The sequence below is a fragment of the Sorex araneus genome, chromosome 4, assembly GCF_027595985.1.
Source record: "Sorex araneus isolate mSorAra2 chromosome 4, mSorAra2.pri, whole genome shotgun sequence".
In the NCBI taxonomy this organism is placed as follows: Eukaryota; Metazoa; Chordata; class Mammalia; order Eulipotyphla; family Soricidae; genus Sorex; species Sorex araneus.
Window position 1 is genome coordinate 146,411,722 of NC_073305.1, and position 23,019 is coordinate 146,434,740.

Sequence of the window (23,019 nt, forward strand, 5' to 3'; positions counted from 1 at the left end):
TGCTCAAGGATCACTCCTGGCTCTGCACTAAAGAGTTACTCCTGGCAGAACACTGGGGACCATATAGAGTGCTGAGAATTGAACCTGTCTGGGCAAACTGCAAGGTCATGTCTTGATAGTACAGCGTCATATCTGCTGTACTGCAAGGTCATATCATGATAGTACAGTGTCATATCTGCTGTACTATCTCTCAACACCCAGAGTTCCATCCTCTTAAATATTACCAAACACTAGTGAAGATACAGATATGTTTAGTTAATTTTTTAAAATTTTCATTACAGTGTATACTCATCATTACTAAATCATTAACTAAACCATTTTTTACTAAACATATTTATATGTATCTTTCATTTTGTTCTTTAAGCTTATGTGCATATATAAGTAAAAGTAGAAATCACAGTATTGAAAACATACAAATTGAGGCTGGAGTGATAGCCCAGCAGGTAGGGTATTTGTCTTGCACATTGGCTGACCCGGATTCAATACCCAGGATCCCATATGGTCCCCCTGAGCACCGCCAGGAGCGATTCCTGAGTGCATGAGCCAGGAGTAACCCCTGTGCAATGCCAGGTGTGACTCAAAAAGAAAAAAAAAACAAAAGAAAATATACCAATTTACAAATCTTACTATTCTACGTTAAATTTTTACAAAGATATATCTGAGTTTGGCAACTTGAATAGTTAGAATAAATAAAATAATAACAGAAAAATTAAAATATATTTAAAGTCACAATATGCACGGTGTTTATAATAGAAATTAAAAAAGCAAAAAAGCTGATAGTAACATTTAATTCTAAGTTTCTACACTGGAGCAACAGAAAATCCATTCTAGTGTAATTATGTCAAGAAACATTTCAATTGAACAGAATAAGTTATTTAGTCCCCAAGGAAAAAAACCTAATGAGACTATATAGGGATAATTTTCAAGTGATAAAAGTTTATTTAATGAAATGCCAGTTTCCTATTCCCTATGAGATATATCTAGATACATAAAAGTATATATAGTTCCTATGATAAATGCTGGACATGGGACTCTCCCAGAGGACAGTTCCACATAAAATTGACCACATATTCAATCTAAGGTTTTGCCTGACCAATGTCGCTGTTGTCCCAAAATTCCAAACAGGATCAGACCACCTTCTGCTTCCTGCAAAATTCTACTTCACAGAGCAGGGAGAAAAGTCTGCAAAATTTAAGTCTCAGAGGCAACTCCCAAAATGATCACCAACTGGGAGCTCTTTGGCACTATTGCAGCAACGTGGGAAGATGCCGTGCTTGACAACATCGACAAGGAATAGGATCGACTGGTTCAGCAACTCCATGTCTGTGCGAAGAATGCCAGAATGAGAAAGTCACAAACAGATGCCTGTCTTCAGAAACTCTCCAGCTCATTCGTTAATGGGGTTTGGCGCGAGCCTCAGGCAACCACAAGCTAACGTCTGAGCTCACTAAGCTGTGCAGAGATGCGATACAGGAAGACCTCAAAGAGAGAAGAGCAGCAGTATTGGCCAGTGCAGCAGAAACCGGGAAAATTCGCAATGCTCGCCTGTCCTTTGCCAACTACAAGACCAAGATGACTGCCCTCTGAAGTCCCGATGGATCTATCACATCTTCCAGAAAGGCAATGGAGAAGATTATTCACGACTTCTACTCGGATCTCTTTGACAGCCATGTCCACCTGCCCACATACCAAATTCTGCAGGATGGAAATGTCATTCCCAACATTCTCCTTTCTGAAATCCGACACGTCATTTCCTTGATAAAGACATGTACAGCACCTGGTCCGGAAAAGGTCAGACCTGAACACCTGAAGAATCTGCTGCCAGTACTCATCAATACACTTGCCTGACTCTTTACATGATACCTGTCTGAATGTAAGGTTCCATCCCAGTTGAAAACCAGTAGGACCATTTTGTTGTACAAGAAGGGAGACATCCACAAGATCGGCAACTATCACCCAATCTGCCTGTTGTCTGTCATCTATAAGATTTCATTCGTGTCATCCTGAATAGAATAGGCAGAACACTAGAAGAAGGACAACCATGCGAGCAAGCCGGGTTCCGAAGGGGATTCAGCATGATAGACCATATCCACACAGTTACAAAACTCACTGAAGTTTTGTGAGAGTTCAAGATGCCGCACTGTCTAACATTCATCGACTTAAAGAAGGCCTTCGATTCTGTTGAGACTGAGGCAGTCATCGAAGCCCTGGCCAAACAGGGCATTCAAACTCAGTATATCAAAATGTTCCTCAAGCTGTATTGTGGATTCACCACCAGGATCTCACCATTCTACAAAGAAGTGATCATTGATGTAAAGAGGGTTCAGCAGGGCGATACTATTTCACTGAAACTCTTCAGTGCCACCCTCGAGAACATCATGCAATGACTGGAATGAGAAGGAATGGGAGTGAAGATAGACGGTCGGCAATTACACCAACTCCGCTTCGCTGATGGCATCATTCTCATAACACCAAACATTAGCCAAGTGGCACAAATGCTGGCTGAGTTCGACCACAAGTGTGGAAAAGTTGGATTGCAGCTGAATCTCAACAAGATGATCTTCATGAAAAACAAACTAGTTTCTGAAGCTCTATTTGCTCTCAATGGAACAAACATCTCTGAAAGCAGCAGCTATGTGTACCTTGGTCGAGAAATCAACATAAGGAATGACTTGGTATCAGAAATGTGCAGGAGGCAGAGAGCAGCATGTAATGCATTTAAGAGCATCGAAGAAGTGGTTAAGAGAACGAAGAACCTTCAACTCCTGGCACATCTTTTCTATTCCACCATTCTTCCTGCACTAACATATGCCTCAGAGATCGGGGCCCTATGAAAACAGGATGAGAATGCTATTAGTGTATCCCAAAGAGGAATCGAAAGAGCTATGCTGGGAATATCACGTCCCACTCAAGTGAGAGAAGGAATACGGAGTTCTGACCTCCATTGACGGTCAAAAATCAGGTATGCGGGGCCGGAGCGATAGCACAGCGGGTAGGGCATTTGCCTTGCACGCGGCTGACCGGGGTTCGATCCTTGGCATCCCATATGGTCCCGCAAGCACCGCCAGGAGTAATTCCTGAGTGTAAAGCCAGGAGTAACCCCTGAGCATCGCTGGGTTGTGACCCAAAAAGCAAAAAAAAAAAAAATCAGGGATGCTGTCTCATTTGCCAAGGCATCAAAAATCAGATGGGCGGGTCATGTAATGCGATTCAGAGATGACTGCTGAGCTAGAGCTGTTACTGACTGGATTCCACGGGATGTCAGAAGACCTCTTGGCCACCCACCAACTAGATGGTCAGATTTCTTTGTCAAATCCCTGAAGGAACGATTTGAGGCTCTTTGTATGACTAGAGCAAGCATATATCATTGGGCTGCACTAGCAAGGGACAGGGACAAATGGAGATGTTACTGGTAAATTGAAGATCAAGAGGTCAACAAGGGATACAAGAAGTCCCTATGATATATATGTATATATAATACCACTAACATTTAAAAACTGAGTCAACTTTATAAATATTACAGATAATTTTTAATAAAAAATATATAAATTGTAAGATAGGTAATGCATAACTACATAGACTATACATAAAATGTAGCTCTAACATGCCATCCTACTAAATTTTTTTACCCACCAGTTTTGCACATTTTTTTGGTACCTATTTGAAAAAATATATGAAGGAAAGCAATATCGAAATGTGTGTCTAAATGGATATAACTAAGAAAATCAACTATCTCATAAATACCAAATATACAAATCAAGGTCATAAACAATCTCTGCACAAACTAAAGCTAACATAAAAGGCCTCACCAAAAAGTCCTTTATTTCAACAAGGTCCAAATATGCTCCATAGATACTAGAGCAACTAGTATCACTTGTTTGAAAACACAATTGGATTTTTGAATAAGAAATCCACTGGTCTTAGCTGCAGATTTTATAGCAGACAGCATAGCTTAGATAAACAAATTCAAATTCACTTACATGGAACATGCCAGATATGAGTAAATCTTTTGGTATGAATGTGAGTAAAGAATTTGAACTTAATGTTTAACAATTCAAGGACTTCAAACTTCATTACTCTTTTATTTCTGAATTACATAACTGCAATCTAACAAGAAAACCAAAGAGCTCCCTCTCTTGTTAGCAGTGGGAAATTCAAAGCACACGAAAGGCTGGGAGCCTTCATCCCAGCCTCCACCGTATCACTCCACATAATCATACTTTGATCTTTTTCTGAATTCATGTTAGGGTCAGCTTGGAAGCCAACTGCACTCTTTTTAGATTTATTGAATATAAGAACTTCTCATACATGAGGACTGTGCATACCCACAATTTTAGGCAAATAGGTTATTTCCAGCTGAATCTCACGAGACAATGTTCATGAGAAACAAACTAGTTCCTAATATTCCATTTGCCCTTAACAGAACAAACATCTCCGAATGCAGCAGTTATGTGTACCTAGATTGAAAAATCAACATGACAAATGACCTGGCACCTGAACTGCGCAGGAGGAAGAGAGCAGCGTGGAATGCCTTTAAGAGGCATTCTTTGATAAGAAGTTGTCAAGAGGATGAAGAACTTCTGACTCCAGGCACATATTTTGGACTCTACTGTTCTTTCTGCATTAACATATGCCTCAGAGACCTGGGCCCTAGGAAAACAGAATGAGAATGCTATTCTTCCAAAGAGGAATCAAAAGAGCTATGCTTGGGGTATCACATTTCATTCAAGTGAGAGAAGGAATTAGGAGTTTCGACCTCCATTGATGATCAAGAATCCGGGACACTGTCTCGTTTGCCAAGGCATCAAAAATCAGATGGGCCAGACACATAATGCGATCTAGAGATGACCACTGGACTAGAGCTGTTACCGACTGGATTCCATGGGATGTCTAAAGACTGCATGGCTGCCCACCTATAAGATGGTCAGACTTCTTTGTCAAGACCCTGAATGAGGTGTAAGGGTGCCATGCACCCGCCCGCGTGGCCCTTCTCCCTGCTGCACCCACCCGCCCATCACCGCGCCCTGGCACTCATCTTCCCTGCCTGCTGCCCATGACCTGCCTCTCCCTGGCCAGGTATATAAGCACGTCACACCACATTCCAAAAGGTTACTGGGGGCTTAACCTGTCTCTCAGGGGGCGTGGCTTAAAATAGGACATGGCATCCTGCCCGAGCTGCAGAGTTATTTCAAGTTGTACAAACTTTTCATAAAGAAAGCATAGCCTTGAGCTTTCATGAGAGGCCCCACCTAAAACAGGAGGAGTGCCTGAGAGCAAGGTAGTATCCTAGAATAGGAACAAGGCTATCATCATCAGTTTAGCTCATCCAGAATCCCTTTTGCAGCGAAAGGAAATAGGAATAAACAACTACAAGTTTCCAACTCTAGTTCCATAACAATATGAAGAAACAGTGAAAATCTCCTCCACGAGAAGAGGATGAATAAAAGATTATGGAAGCCTCAACAGGAGTTACCCACATATAAGACCTCTCAGACAAAGAATTCAGAGAGGACATCTTGAAGAGGTTCAACGTACTCAAAGCAACCACGGAACAGACAACCAATAAATTAAGGAAGAAAATGAATGACGCATTGGAACGGTCCACCAAAAAATGCAGGAAGAAATGAGAGCAGAAATTTCAAAGCTACAAACAGAAGTCACACAAATAAAGGAATCGGTAGATGAATTAAAAATCTCAGTAGGTGCCCTCAACAGTTGAATGGCTACAGCCGAAGATAGAAACTGTGAGCTTGAAGATGAGCTGCAGAAAGCTTACAGAAAGCTTACAGACAACAACAAATAATGGCAAAAAAACCTCAAAATGGCTATAGAGTGAATCAGAGTCCTTGGGAATGACTTCAAGAGGAACAACATAAGAATTATTGGAGTACCAGAAGCACAGGAAAATAACCCCAATGAAAAAAAACACAGTTAAAGACATCATTGCTAAGAAATTCCCAGAGCTGGAGAAGGCAGGCATCCAGATCCAAAGAACCTGAGGAGTACCAGCAAAAAGAGACCCGAATAAAAAGGCTCCAAGGCCTATCATTGTCAGAATGGCAGATGCTGTGGATAGAGACACAATTCTGCAAGCAGCAAGCTCATAGAAGGAAATCGCATACAAAAGGGCACCTCTTAGATTAACAGCAGACCTATCAGAGGAAACGCTCCGAGCCCAACACAATGGTGGGGCATAGTGAAAAAACTCACCAAAATGAAGGCCTCACCAAGAATACTTTATCTGGCAAAATTTTCACTCAAACTCGAAGGAACTGTACACTACTTCATGAATAAAAAACAGCTCAAGAACTTCATAGACTAAAAACCAAACTTAAAAGAAGGACTAAAGGGGCTATTTTAAGAAGAGGAAAAACCCTACAAGAACAGCAAACCCCACAGAAAGATGACACAAAACCCCATGACAATAATCTCTCTCAATGTGAATGGCCTAAATGCAGCAATTAAAAAACACAGAGTGGCAAAATGGATTCAGAAACAAAACCCAACATTCTGCTGCCTACAAGAAACACACCCAAACGGTCAGAGCAAACATAGACTCAAAGTCAAAGGATGGAAAACAATCCTGCAAGTAAACACTCCCTCAAAAAAGCTGGGGTGGCCATACTAGTATCCAACAACATAGATTTCAGATTGAAAATGATTAGAGGGGTCAGCGAAGGTCACTTTTCTATTTATCAAGGGATATGTACAACAGAAAGAAATCACACTTTTAAATGTATGCACACCTAATGAGCGACTGGCTAAATACTTAAAACAACTCCTAACAGACTTTAAGGTGGACAATGATAGCAACACAATAGTCTTGGAGACTTCAACACCACCCAATCACCTCCGGATATATTGACAAGAATAAAACTCAGCAAGGAATCACTGACTCTGAAGGAAGAAATAGAAGAGAGAGAGGGCTAATAGACCAATACAGGGATTTACACCCCAAAAAGAAAGAATACACATTCTTTTCCAGTGCACATGGAACATTTTCCAAAATAGACCATGTACTGGGCCCCAAAACATACCTCAATAGAATCAGAAAAATAGAAATTATATCAACTATCTTCTCATACCACAATATGATGAACATAGTAGCTAATCACACACAGACTCAGATAATCAAAGCAAACACCTGGAAATTAAATAGCTCAGTGTTGAACAATGAGTGGATCAGGATGGAAGTCAAGGAAGAAATCAACAGATACCTGGAAACAAATGAGAATTGAGACACGAGCTACCAAAACCTGTAGGACACAGCTAAAGCTGTGTTTAGGGGAAATTTATAGTTCTGCAAGCATTCCTTAGGAAGGAAGAAGGGGCCCACATAAATAACTTGACTTCATAGCTCAAGGCCTTAGAAAATGACCAGAAAAAGGAATCCAAACCAGATCAAAGGAAAGAAATAATAAAAATTAGAGCAGAAATTATCGACATGGAAACCCAGAAAACAATTCAAAAGGTCAATGAAACAAAGAGCTGGTTCGTTGAGAAGATAAACAAGATTTATAAACCATTAGCAAAATCACAAAGAACGAGAGAGAGAGAACCATAATAAAACAAATCAGGAATGAAAAGTGGGACATCACAACAGAAACCAAGGAGATTCAAAAGATTGTCAGAGACTACCTTTAAAGTCTGTATGCCATGAAACAAGAGAACCTAAAAGAAATGGATGAATTCCTTGATTCCGACAATCTCCCAAGACTGAACCAAGAAAACTTGGAATACCTGAATAGACCCATTACTATCAAGGAAATTGAAGCTGTAATCAAAAGTCTCCCCCAAAACAAAAGCCCAGGTCCAGATGGATTCACTGGTGAATTCTTCCAAACATTTAAATAAGACCTGTTGTTAGTTCTCCTCAAGCTTTTTCAGGAAATTGAAAAAACAGGAACTCTCCCAAACAGTTTCTATGAAGTACATATCTCCCTAATACCAAAAGAAAACAAAGACACCACTAACAAACAAAATTATAGACCAATATCCTGGATGAACACCAATGCGAAGATCCTCAACAAAATATTAGCAAATAGGATCCAACAACTCATCAGAAAGATCATACACCATGGCCAAGTGGGATTCAGTCCAGGGATGCAAGGATGGTTTAACATTTGGAAATCAATCAACACAATCTATCATATCAACAAAAGTAAAGATAAAAAACCATATGATCGTATTATTAGATGGAGGGAAAGCATTTGACAAGAGCCAACATTTGTTCATGATGAAAACCCTCACCAAAATGGGTTTTGGAGGAACTTTCCTCTATAGTCAAAACCATCTACCACAAGCCTACGACAAGCATTATACTCAATGGGGTAAAACTAAGGGCCTTTCCTCTAAGGTCAGGGACAAAACAAGGATGCCCACACTCACCACTTCTGTTCAATATAGTACTGGAAGTACTTGCGATAGCTGTTAGGCAAGAAAAATAGCTGTTAGGCAAGAAAAAGATATTAAGGGCATCCAGATAGGAAAGGAAGAAATCAAACTATCACTGTTCGTAGACGATATGATACTATACCTAGAGAATACTAAAGCCTCTACTAAGAAACTTTTAGAAACAATAGACTTGTACAGTAAAGTTGAGTCTATAAAATCAATACCCCAAAATCCATGGCCTTTCTATATGCAAACAATGAGACAGAGGAAAGGGACATGAAAATAGCAATCCCATTCACAATCGTGCCCCAGAAAATCAAGTACCTCGGAATCAGCTTATCCAAGGAAGTAATGGACCTCTACAAAGAAAACTATAAAACACTACTCCTTGAAATAAAAGGGAACATGAGGAAATGGATACATATTCCCTGCTTATGGATAGGGAGAATCAACATTTTCAAAATAGCAATACTCCCCAAAGCATTATAGAGATTCAATGAGATCCCTATAAGGATACACATGACATTCTTCAAAGAAATGGATCAAGCAATCCTGAAATTCATATGGAACAACAAACATACATGGATTGCTAAAACAATTCTTGGGAAAAAGACAATGGGAGGCATCACCCTCCCCAACCTTAAACTTTACTACAAAGTGGTAACAATTAAAACAGCTTGAAACAAACACAGAGCCACAGACAAATGGAACAGGGTGAATATCCCCACACACAACCCCAAATGTATGATCATCTAATCAAGAGCAAGAAATGTGAAGTGGAGCAAGAAAACATCTTTAACAAATGGCTCTGGCACAGCTGGACAACCACATGCAAAAGAATGGATTTAGACCTTGACCTGACACCATGCACAAAAGTCAGATCAAAATATATTAAAGACCTCAACATCAGACCACAGACCATGAGGTACATTGAAGACAAGGTCGGAAAAACCCTTCACAATATGGAAGCTAACTGTATCTTCAAAGATGACACACAACTGATCAAGCAAATGGAAACAGAGATAAACAAATGGGACTACATTAAACTAAGAAGCTTCTCACTGCAAAAGATACAGTGACCAGAATACAAAGACAAACTACAGAATGGGAAAGGATATTCATGCAATACCCATCAGATAAGGGGTTGATATCGAGGGTATATAAGGCATTGGTTGAACTCTATAAGAAGAAAACATCCAACCCCATCATAAAATGGGGTGAAGAAATGAACAGAAACTTTCCTGAGGAAGAGATACAAATGGCCAAAGGGCACATTAAAAAGTGCTCTACATCACTAATCATCAGGGAAATGCAGATCAAAACAACAGTGAGATACCACCTCATGCCACAGAGACTGGCACACATCCAAAAGAAGAAAAGCAAGAGCTGTTGGAGAGGATGTAGGGAGAAAGGGACTCTTCTACACTGCTGGTGGGAATGACAACTAATTCAGCCCTTTTGGAAAACAATATGGACGCTTCCCAAATAATTAGAAATTGAGCTTCCATTTGACCCAGCAATACCACTGCGGGAATATGTCCCGGAGAAGCAAAATAGTATTGTCTAAATGACATCTGCACTTATATGTTCATCGCAGCATTGTTTACAATAGCCATAATCTGGACAAACCCCAGTGACCTAGAAAAGAGGACTGGTTAAAGAAACTTGGTACATCTATACAATGGAATACTATGCAGCTGTTAGAAAAAAATGAAATCATGAACTTTGTATATAAGTGGATCAACATGGAAAGTATCATGCTAAGTGAAATGGGTCAGAAAGAGAGAGACAGACATAGAAATATCACACTCATCTGTGGAATATAAAATAACAGAGTAGGAGACTAATACTCAAGAATAGTAGAAATAAGTACCAGGAGGTTGGCTCCATAGCTTGGAAGCTGGTCTCACATGCTGGGGAAAAAGGCAGCTCAGATAAAGAAGGGAACACCAAGTAAAATGTGATTGGAGACCATGTGCAGGAAGGGAAATGCGTGCTGAAAGTAGACTGGAGACTGAACACAATGGCCACTCAATACCCCTATTGCAAACCACAACACCCAATTGGAGAGAGAGAAGAAAAGGGAATACCCTGCCTCAGAGGCAAGGTGGGTTCGGGTGAGATGAGATTCGGGAGTGGGAGAGATACTGGGTTTATTGGTGGTGGAAAATGGGCACTGGTGGAGGGATTGGTTCTCGAACATTGTATGAGGGAAACACAAGCGTAAAATTGTTTAAATCTGTAACTGTACCCTCAGGGTAATTAACTAATGAAATAAATAAATAAATAAAACGGTAAATCTGTAACTGTACCCTCACGGTGATTCACTAATTAAATATATAAACAATTAAAAAGCAAAAAATTTTTTTAAAAAGACCCTGAATGAAAGGTTTGAGGCCCTTAGTGTTCCTGGATTGAGCAGATGCCATTGGGCTACACTAGCATGTAACAGGGATAAACGGAGACATTACTGGCACCCGTTGGAGCAAGTCAATAAACAAAGGAATGGCAAATGACATATTATTTCCATAGGATCTTTTGTTGCTGGAAAGTATACATTTTTGTGTTTTTTTTTATGTTCGCTTACTTTGTTTTGGTTTTTACAACATGTTGACTATATTTTCTTTGTCATTCTTTCATCCTGGATCATCAGGTTGGCATTCATACAATTTTTTTTATTATTTATCAAAGCACTTGAGTGGTAGCACAATGGGTAGGGCATTTGTCTTGCATGCGGGCAACTTGGGTTTGATTCGTCCATCCCTCTTGGAGAGCCTGTCAAGATACTGAGAGTATTCCGCCCCCCATGACAGAGCCTGGCAAGCTCCCTGTGGTGTATTTGATATGTCAAAACCAGTAACAAATCTCACAATAGAGACGTTAATCGTGACCACTCAATGAGCAAATCAATGAGCAATGCTACAGCGCTATTATACAGTGCTATTATACAGCTGTTAGAAAAGATGAAGTCAAGAAGTCATGAAATTTGCATGTAAGTGGGTTAACATGGAGAGTATCATATTAAGTGAAGTGAGTCAGAAAAAGAGAGACAGACATAAAAAGATTGCACTTATTTGTGAAATATAAAGTAACAGAATGATAGATTAACACCCAAGAACAGTAGAGATAATTACTAGAAGGATTATACCACAGCTTAGAAACTGGCCTCACATGGTGGGGTAAATGGCAGCTCAGATAGAGAAGGGACCACCAAGTAAAGGGTGCTAGGAAGGCTCTCTCGGGATGGGAGATGCAGGCTGAAAATAGAGTATACACCGAATGATGGCCACTTAATACTTCTACTGAAAATCACAAAGCCCAAAAGGAGAGAGAGAGAGCAAAAGAGAATGCCCTGTCACAGAAGTGGGGTAGGGTGGAGGAGACAGGGTGGGAGTGGTTGGAAGGATGCTGGGACCATTGGTGGTGGAAAATGGACACTGGTGAAGGGATGGGTACTTGACCATTTTATGACTGAAATGCAAGCACGAAAGTTTGTAAGTCTGTAACTGTACCTCACAGGGATTCACTAATAAAAAATTGAAAAAAATAAAAAAGGAACCTTCCCTACTCATTTTCAATAATTACCAAAACCTCAATTTGTCTCAGAGAGCCTGGCAAGCTACCAAGAGTATCCAGCCCACATGGCAGAGCCTGGCAAGCTACCTGTGGTGTACTCAATATGTCAAAAATAGTAACAATGACCATCCTCATTCCCCTGACTCTGAAAGAGGCACCAATATGCCATCAGGCTACAGCAGTATATGACGGGGACAAATAGAGATGCTACTAGTTGTAGCAAATTGATGAACAAAAGAATGACAGTGATACAGTATTTTTATCAATATTGCTTATTTTTATAGCTAGGGCCTCAATATAAATAAGGTTACCCTATAAACCTTTTATTTGACTTATACTTGAACAATAAAGGGAAAATAGAGATAAGAAATAACCACTGCATGAAGACATTCATATCAACCCAGAAAAATTAATATTTAATCTAATTTCAGCTTCAGCTCTTACTCAAACGTGGAAGTTTTAACCAGTGTTTCTGGGGATTCTTTGGTAGCACCATCTATTAAGTCAGTTCATATAGAAGATCAAGAAATCCTTTAACTTTTCCTAACAGGGGGTGAGAGACTTGAAAGGTAGTAAAGGATTAAGGTGCATGAAAGCAACCCCAGTTTGATCAATCCCAGTTTGAAATCAATCCAGTTTGATTCCCTACATCACACATAGTTCAATGTGCAACAAGGGGAGTGACCTCCAAGCACATACCCAGTAAAAATCCATAAATACTACAGGGCATGGTCCCCCCAATCATACACAAAAAAAGACAACAGCAACAAAAAATCCATAAGTAACAGTAACTCAGATAACATCAGGAATAGATTAATGGTATTGGTTAGTGTAGAAGAGAAGAGAATTGGGGTTTCTGAGATCCGAATTAGTCTTGCACATGCCTTTCACAGATTTGTCACTTAAGCTATCTCCCTGGAAATATTTTTGCAACTTTTGTGAATACCTTTTTACAAACTTTGTGTGATATATGACTGATATAAGAATCATTTAATACAGCAATTAAATATTTAAAATGAGCTTTATAGGGAAAACCATTCTAGAATTTTCTGTGTCCTAGTTTTTAGGGTACATGATTTATTTATTCTTTCCTCTTTGAGATTCTTTTTCTCTTTCTCTAAACTTTCAAAGCTTATTAGTTTACTTAAACCTTTGTTCTTAAATATGTATCAAGTACAGAAAAATAAAACCCCATGAGAACCCTTGGAATGTAACCCAACTGAGCAACTTCCGTCTTAGTTTCTCATAAGAAACTTCTTCCACTTTTACAACCCAGAAACAATAGTTCTCTTTAGTTCCATGAGGCTTCCTTGAAAACTTGTTAAAATATAGAATAATGAGTTTACATCAATTCAGTTATATCCATTAGATTGAAGGTATATGCAACTGCATTTCTTTTGAGTCCCCAGGTGGGGCTGATACTACTGAATGCCAGAATGGAGAACTACCATTATGCTTTCTAATGATGGGGATTTGAGAGAATGGGTAAGATAATAAAAAAAGTCCAGACACCTAAGATATTACATCAGATAAAGAGCTTGCCTTGCTTAGTCCTTACATGGATTAGATCCACTGAACCACCCACAATCCCCCAGTCACTACCAGGAATGATCTTTGAACACAGGATAAAAAGAAGATTTGTGGGGGAGGGGAAAGAGAATAAAGAGAATAAACTTCTAAGAATAGCTGCAAAACATTTTTTTCTAACATCTTAAATTTTTGCTTAAAATAAGAATTTTGTTGGCTTGTACTATTCTATTTGTGCATTTTGTTTCACTTATGGTTATAGACAACTCATATATATTATACACGTCCTGGGAAATCAAGTTGGTAGGAAATAGCTTGTTTGTTGATTTGTTGCCCTGCCAACTCTCCATCAGAGAGACAATTAACAAGCAAGATAGAATAAATGATTTGTGATATTCTCTCTAAGCTCAACAATTGAGAACCTATTAATTGCTTTGAACTTTTCATGTTTTGATCAGACAGGCTTCAATTCTTTTTATTTTTCCTACTTTTCTGAGGTTACAATTCTTTAAGACATTTTGCAGATATTTGTATATATTTTTAAGTTGTATAGACTTAGTGTATACAAATTGTATTTTATATTACATTTCAAACTAGCTTCTTCTTATCGAAAATGTTATAATATGATGGAAATAATAATATATTGAATCCCAGAAGATATTCTTTAAGGTGAATAAAATGCTGACATTTTGTTTATAGCCTTATATTTATATAATTGGTTTTATACTTTCTATTGAGATTTTATGAAAATCATATTTTTAAGCATGTACTTTCTATTTTTAATTAATTAATTTTTGTAGAGTGTAATACCAAACAGAAATTCAGTGATTTGACACTCGGCATAATACCCTCTAGTTTCATTCAAGTAGTGGAAAATTCCATAGTTTTGTCTTTCTAGAACTAAGTAGTATTCCATTGTGTTTTTGTACCACAGTTTTTGTATGCATAAAACTTTACATTAAACATAATTGTAAATAACGTACCTGCAAAGAAACATTAAAGAAACAAACAGTGGTTGGAGCAGGTTGTACAGTGGATAGGGCTTTTGTCTTGCATGCAGACAATCTGCATTGGATCCCCTACACCACATATGGTCCCCTGAGCCAAGGCAGGAGTGATCACTGGGTGCAGAACCTGGAGTAGCCCAGAACACAGTTTGGTATGGCCCAAACACTATACCAAATAAACAAATGAACAATAAACAGAACCCATCATTTAGCTTTTCTTTTTCTCCTATGATTAGACACCAATCCTATTCATTCAATCTAATTATACCTCCTTAATTTGACCAATTATTTATCATTTTAACCCTTCTCCCCATTTTTAGGGTTAATCTCAATTTGAAATAATATGAAAGGTTCCTAATTAATTTTATACCTTTACATATTGCTTCCATTAATCTTTTTCCATAAGTTCTAAGATAAAGATATAAAGAATATGCTATGCCATTCTGTTTTATGTCCTTTAGCTATTTCTTACTATCTGTAGTAAAAGTGATGGATATATTACAACAAATTTATTAGTTTCCTTCCTAATTAGTTTCTGGTTCCCCAGCAAACTGAACTTACTATTAATTTCTTCTTTGCCACACCATCAGGCCTGGAACTTACCCCCAACTCCCAGTGTTATCTTTTACCCTCAACTCCCAGTGTATATCATTTTGAGGATTATTTTAAAGACTATTATTTCTGATCTTTTAATGTTTTGTTCACAGTCAATACCTATTTGAAGATCATCTATGTGTTTATTCTATTTAAAATCCATTCTATCAACATCAATGATCAACGGGATGATGATGATGATGATGATGATCAACATCTAAAATGACTTTTAATTTTTGGTCATTCATTAGTGGGTGCCAAAATTGTAGTTGTTAACTATAGTAGAAAGAGAAAATTTAACATGTGGTAGCTAATGTCCTCGAACATCAGTAGCAAAAAATAAAATTCAACTAAAAATTCTTACCAGAAACAATTTGATCATAAACCTCTCAAGCAGAAAATTGGCAATCACCGTAGAAACAATTTCTCAGGAAGGTATTCAACTTTCCAATAACCCTGAAACAATGCAACCCAATGACATTTTGCTTTCTGAAAAGGAAACCTTGCTATATTGGGAACCCTCGAAAAGGTAGCCTTTATCAAAACAGAAGAAAAGAGTCACCAGAAAGAGTGAGTCTTCTATGATGAGCAGGCACATATACGTACACATATATATGAAAATATGTGTTAAAATATATGTGTGAATACTCACAAACACACACACTTTTTTTTCTTAGCACAAAAGAGTCTATTAGTTTCAAAAGTTTATGAGAAAGTGGCTTAAGTGGTATAGATTTAACAAAGAGCATAAAACCATACACTTGGGCACACTAAACTCTTGGTAAACAGAAATATGCCCCCAGCCTTTTGTACAAATGAGTCCTAGTCTGAAATCATTTACAAAAAAATTAAAAAGAGATTAATAAATAAATACCCTTTAACTTTTTCTTTGGTTACTTACAATATTTTTCTTTCAGTATTCTTTTTAATTTTAAGACAGAGTATTATATATTTCAAAAGTCTGTGCCATGAAGTAGATAACATTTTTGTGTGTGTATCCACATATATATTGTATATATACCACATAAATCTTACACTTTATTTATTTATCTTATTTATTTACACATATTTATTTATCTTATACTTTATACAACTTTACATATTTTCCGGAATATATTAAACTATAAGTTTGACATATTAAAGGCAGTAACATTTGCGAAATAATATTTTTTAACTTTTGGTTTTAAACATCAGATGTTAAATTGAGCAGATGAAAACTGAGAATTAAGCAATCTAATATATAAATCAATATGTAGGCATATATACGTATATATATAACCCAAAGTCAATGGTCAAGAAATTACTATACTTTTATTAAAAATATTGTATTACATGAAACTGTTAGTCACTCATTCAAGTCCTATTTTCTTATAGTTAGATAAATTCTATTAAAAATTCTGCTTAATTGTTTGGCAATTCTAATGTTTTTCTAGCAGCAAAATGATGGAATTTCAAATATAGAAAGAGATATCAAAACAAAACAAGCATAAGGACTGAAATATACTTAAGAACCAAACACTAAATTATGCATAAATAAACAAATTTCAATTTACCTATATAGCAGATTGTCTCTGAAGTAGATCTACAGATAAAAAACAGGCAGCTGAAGTAGGCTGGAGTTTTGAGCTTGTTTGGTCCTGTAGGTCTTCCCATATGTTACAAATGTGATTCCCTTACTTAGCCCCCACTCCATTCTTTTATAAAACAAAAAAGTTGACGTAGACTAAATATCTTCTAGCTCTAAAGATCTATAATGCAAATGATTATGAGTTGCATTTCTCAGAAAGCATTTTAGATATTATTTTGAGGAAAGAATGCCATATGGAAGAATTAATTTTAAAAAGTAATTTTAATAAATAAAATAAAAGCAACCATATGATTAAAGTCTTTTTCTTGAATAACTTGATAAAAGTTATGATTAAAACCTTATTTTGAAAAATAGTGATATATTTAGAAGTCATTATGTTTCAACTAAAATGTTAAAATGTTACTAATTAAGGGTTGATATATGTATTATTTATTGCAATTCACATAACATAAAATAGTAGTTTACAGCCCTACAATTAGGCTACAAAATTTAGGTACATATTATAATAATAGTATCGACTTATAGAGTATAATGGGAAAAATGGAAAGCAAGATAGGCAGCAAAATGGTTTGGGTGTATGTAGAGTTTATTCTTTCAACCAGTGTTCCTGTTTTCAATCCTGTCTGAATCTGCCCCATTCCAACATTATCTCTTCTCAGCCTGATTCTCCAGCATCTGTTACTTCACACTTTAGTTCACAGTAGTTTTATATTCACTGTATTTTTTAAAATCTCATGTCCCTTCACTTAGTACCTCTGTAATTCTTCAAATTCCATTCCCTTACATTTATATTTTTCTTCCTGTTTTTCTGCATAAATAAATTTAAATGTATTTTTAAAGTTCTACATCATTTTTGAATTTGGGAGGAGCTTCTCAAGCAGTACAAGGGGAACAGATGGGCTACTCCTGGCAGTACTCTGTCAGCACAGCTGGAAGTTTAAGGCTAGGTCCTCAGGGTGCAAGGCAGCTCACGGCCAGCTGTGATGGCGACTACCAGGGAAACCCCAGCAGTCCTCAGGGGTCATTAGAACCACTACTGTCTGTGCTTGAGTCTAACTGGGTTCTAGCACATGTAAAACATGTACCCTAATGTATATCCCTAATCCCTTTTGAATTCTTAATCTGAGCACAAAATTTTGAGTAGCACAAATACAAATAGGCAGCATGTAGGTTAACAAATATTTTTGTTTAAAATATATTTAAAGTAAGACTTTGACTATATAAGGACACAAATTGAGTATCACAATAATTTTAGATATTATGATGTCATTAATATTCTCAAGTTAATGAGAATCATATTTTGTTATAGATAAGATGAAGTCTATAGGTAAAATATTTTTTGGATACAGTACATTGTTGTTTCTGTTTGACTTAAGCTAACATTTTTTAAAATTTTTATTTATTTATTTTTTAAAATTTTATCACCATGTGGAAAGTTACATACTTCTCAGGTTTATGTCTCAGTTATACCATATTCAAACACCATCCCTTCACCAGTGCCCATATTCCACCACCAAAATCCCCGGTATACCCCCCGCACCCCACCCCAACTGTATAACTGATTAATTTCACTTCATTTTCTCTTAACCTTGATTACATTCCATATTTCAACACAAAACTCACTATTGTTGTGGGAGTTATACCCCCAAACAAGATAACCCTATTAAGGAAGCATTTGATAATTAGTTTTCCATTAAAAGATTGTATGTTTTCAGGTTTTAGCGGCCGCGCGGCTCGGATGTGTCCCAGTCCCGAATCCCGGAGCCGTGTTAGTTGCTGCTCAGTGTTGCCAGGGCTCCATCTGGAGAAGGTGTGCTGGCTGCACCTCCTCCTTCCAGCTCCCCGGTGTTGTTGGCCACAATTTGGGTCCGGAGCATTTTCTGGGCCGCGTTGCTCACCAGAATGCCTGCCGCTTCTCCTTAAGCTAACTTTTTGTATGTATTTATTAACATCTTAGAAACATGTGATTTTAATGAGTTTCATCATTGAAATACTACTTTCATAATTATAAGATTGCTATTATGTAATCTTCATGAAAATTTAAGCATATGATTTGAGGGAATTTGGGTTATATTAAAGTAACATTTAATATGCACCAATATTACAAATGAATGTCCTTCTGGTAAGAAATTGACCTGGTTCTTTTTCTATTGATTTTTTCCTTTCATCATTTTTTTAATAGGATGAGCTTTAATATATGCAGTGGGATTTTAAGTATACTGACAATATCATGCTTTCTGAAATATATTCTGTCATGCAATTCCTGTGAGTTATAAAGGATCAATCCTGTATTCAAGAATACACACAACCGTGGAAAGGAAATGCATCGTTTTTTTCAGCTATTAATTTATACTATGTGTTGGAATTTTCAAACATGGGAAAAATTCATATATAAAATTTAAAAGAAAGTTGATGAAAAGAATACTTAAAAGGGAACTTCTGAGCAAAACTGACTCACCTTTATTGACACTACTATCAGATTCTTGCAGTCAAATAAAAGCATGAGAAAAGAGAGAAATTGAAAGGGAATATTGACAGAACCAAAAAAATGGGAGAGTTTTGGAAGATTTTTGACATTAGAGTTCTGGATAATTGACTCATCATTGCAATCTGCATTAAAAATGCAAATAAACATGTTTTAATCTTAAAACTGGGCAGCAAATACTGTAAAGCAAATCTCACTATTTTATAGTGAACTGATAATATGTATCAATTTGGGAGAGAATGTTTCAAACCACTTAGGGACATTTCTAGCTTTCTTGCAGTATTTTCTATCTATATGTAAAAAATCAGATGGTAAGAGCACAGCAGTAGGGCATTCGCCTTTCATGAGGCCGACCCATGTTTGAAACCTCCACCCCTCTTGTAGATCCTGGCAAGCTACCAAGAGCATCGTGCCCGCATGGCAGAGCCTGGCAAGCTACCCATTGCGTATTGGATATGCCAAAAACAGTAACAACAAGTCTCACAATGAGAGACATTGCTGGTGCCCGCTCGAACAAATCGATGAGCGATGGGATAATAGTGACAGATAAAACTTAACATTTTGAATGAAGTTACAACTTTAATAGATAGGTTATAGTATTCAAAATATTTTAATCTTCCCTTATTTTACAATTTCACAGTGTGATCCTCTAAGAGTGGAATAGTCTGTTCTACAACTCCTGTAAGAAGATGAAATTATATTTTAAAAATACCTGATGTTTGTGTAATTTATGTTACTCACATGTATCTTGAAACAAAATATTTTGTTTAAAGTGTAATCTGAGGAGATAAATACTTTTAGAGCAACACAATAATTACAAATGAATTGCTCCATGCTATAAACAAAAATATAAAACCATGATGAGTAATAAACTTTAAACTACATGTGAAGCTGGTTTATGCTGAGTGATAAACTTTAAATACATATATTTATTACTTGTTCAGCTTTGGACTCATTGTGAGTCTCATGCTGTGAATATCATAACTTTTAAAGTCAATAACCAAGCATGAATATTTTTAGCTACAAGACAAAACTGAATGTTTAAACTTTGACAATATAAAAAAATGTTAACATAAGATAGAGAAGAAAGAAATATATTTGGAAAGTAGTAGAGTTTATAATACCCTCATCTTATAACAATGCATTACAACATTTGGACACATTAAGAAAGACATTTTGCTAAATGTTTCATGTGCAGTACTTTATTTAAACCTCTTAACAACTTTGGATCCGGATACTGCTATTATTGCATTCTATATAAAGAATCTCAGGTATATAGTTACCAAGTGATTCAACCAGGATGAGGTAAGAAATAGTGTTAAGTGAAAGTGTCAAAAAATGATTGAATGATAGAGAATGGTCTAGTATTGTCTAAAAATACAAGTCAGTAATAAATAAAATTATGACTTTGGAGATGCAGAGATAGAAAAACATATGTTTTAAAATACTTTTGTTTTCATTAGTAACATATTTAATAATATCTAAGGTTATTAAAATGACAATTAAATATAAAAATACATTTAATGTTTATTGATGTAGTAAAAGGTATGTGGATATATTATTAACACTGTGGATAAGGTAAAATTTAGAGAATATGAGTTTATTTTCATTTGTTTATTTTCTTTTATGTATTTTTGGAGAGAAGATGCGGCACTGCTCAGGGATCACTCAGAGAACCGAATATATTGAATACAATATAGGGAATCTCAGTTAGACAGTGCAAAGCAAGTGTCCAACCTGTTTATAACATCATTCTAGACTCAGGAATTATAAGTATGTTAATATTTGTTTAAATTATCTTATTTTTAACTGTAAAAATACATCATTACATTATATAAGTTTAGTTAAGCAAAATATTACCAATTCTATGCACTTTGCTTCATATCAATAAGCAATTATCATTATCAAACATTGATATTTTTGTTTGTGCTCTCCTCATGATTGAGTCAGACTCTGGGTCAATGGCATATTATTTGTGTTGCTTTAAAGAATGAGCATCATGGTATAACCTGGAAGGAAGCCTCACACTAGTCCTACATTCTACATTCCTGCTCTGACTTTTTTCACATGTCACTCATTGCACCCTGCTCTCTGATTGCCCTGAGATAACTCCTAAATCTATTTCTTGCTAAAAGCCTTTGACATATGGTTCTTATTTTCTCATCTCTCTTCCAAAGAACAAGTATTCTTTTTCTGTCTATATACAAGGCTAGGGTCTCAGGTAACTATGGAAGAAACTGGTTATTTTTTATATACACTTGTATCTTCAGTTTCCATTTTGCATGATCTATTATATTCCTTTCTGGTATTTCCAGCTCTTGCTTTATTTGTTTCAATTACTTTAGCAGAAGTTCAATAGCTATTTTAAGAGGGGGGGAGGAAGCACAATATGTTACATATATTTGAGTTGCTCTTCATAATGCATTTCAAAAGATGAATCAGTAGGCCTATTTTTATGTAGTCTTGTGGGAGATTTTTAATTTGATATATAAAAGCAGTAATGGCTTATCTGATTTTATTTGCTTGATTCTGTGTGTTCCTAATTGGTTTGTCAAAACAATGGTCATTGGACAATGAGCAAAAAACATACTTAAATGTTTTATTCTATTAAGTACATTACAGTATGAGCATATTTATCTCAGTGTACCAATGTATGGAAGTAATATTTTTAGGAATCCAAATAAAAGAAAGTAGTTCTATAAAAATTACAAAAATGCTGCTGTAAAAGTTCACATGCCCATGTACAAGTAAGTGGACTAAATACTTGGAATGTAAGTAAGCCATGTCCACATACTTGTGGTCATATTTATATGAGTAAAGACCCATTTAGGAATATAAAATGGTGCAACGTTTTGAAAGGACCTTTCTAGAGAGGCTGCCCTCGATGATGTGCAATTAGGAATGATCTCAAAATGTAAACAAGAGAAAAGATCCTTTATTCCCCTATTCTTTACACTTCTCCCATCTGCTCTTGACTTTCATTTTTCTCTTCTTTCTTTTCCCAGCACCTACTTATCTTCAATTAATGCTTTGCTATATTTGTTCTAGGAAATTTGCACTAATTTATCATTCTTCACTACTACATAATAGAGTTGATTTTTCAAAAATCTTTGAACTTGTGGTTCTTCTGCCTAAAATGCTTTCCCCTCACTACCTAAAGTCTTTGCTCAAAAGTGTGACAAACTCAAGTAAGGCCCAATCCTAATATCACTATCTTAAATTGCAACTTACAACCGCCCCCCCCCCGTACTACCTTGTTCCATTGTTTTATTTTTTTATAATGTTACCCTCCAATACATTTTTAATTATGCATTTTTTGTGCCCATCTTACCCCCCCAATACACACACAACATACAAACACACATACAGAGCCTTCAGAATGCAAACTTAAAGGTAGAAACCTTTGCTTTCATTCTAAATGTACTCCTAAACACCAAGATCACAAGTCCAAGCCCTGGCACGCCATCAGGTGTGATCTCTGATAGAAAAGTAGGAGTAGCCTCTGGGTGTACATCACGTTAAGTGTGCAGCCAGATATGAGCACCCTGGCCCAGTGTACATAAGCACAGTGGAGTGTGATGACATCAGAAAAAGGGGGGCAAAGATCTAAAGATTTTCTTTTTCCCCCCTTCTATTATTTTGCCTTGTGGGTCACACCCTGTGATGCATGGGGGTTACTCTTGGTCTGCACTCAGGAATTACCCCTGGCGGTGCTCGGGGGACCATATTGGATGCTGGGATTCGAACCCAGGTCGGCCGCATGCAAGGCAAATGCCCTACCTGCTGTGCTATTGCTCCAGCACCCTAAGGATTTTCTAAAAGGAAAATATTAATTTGGGAGGGTAGAA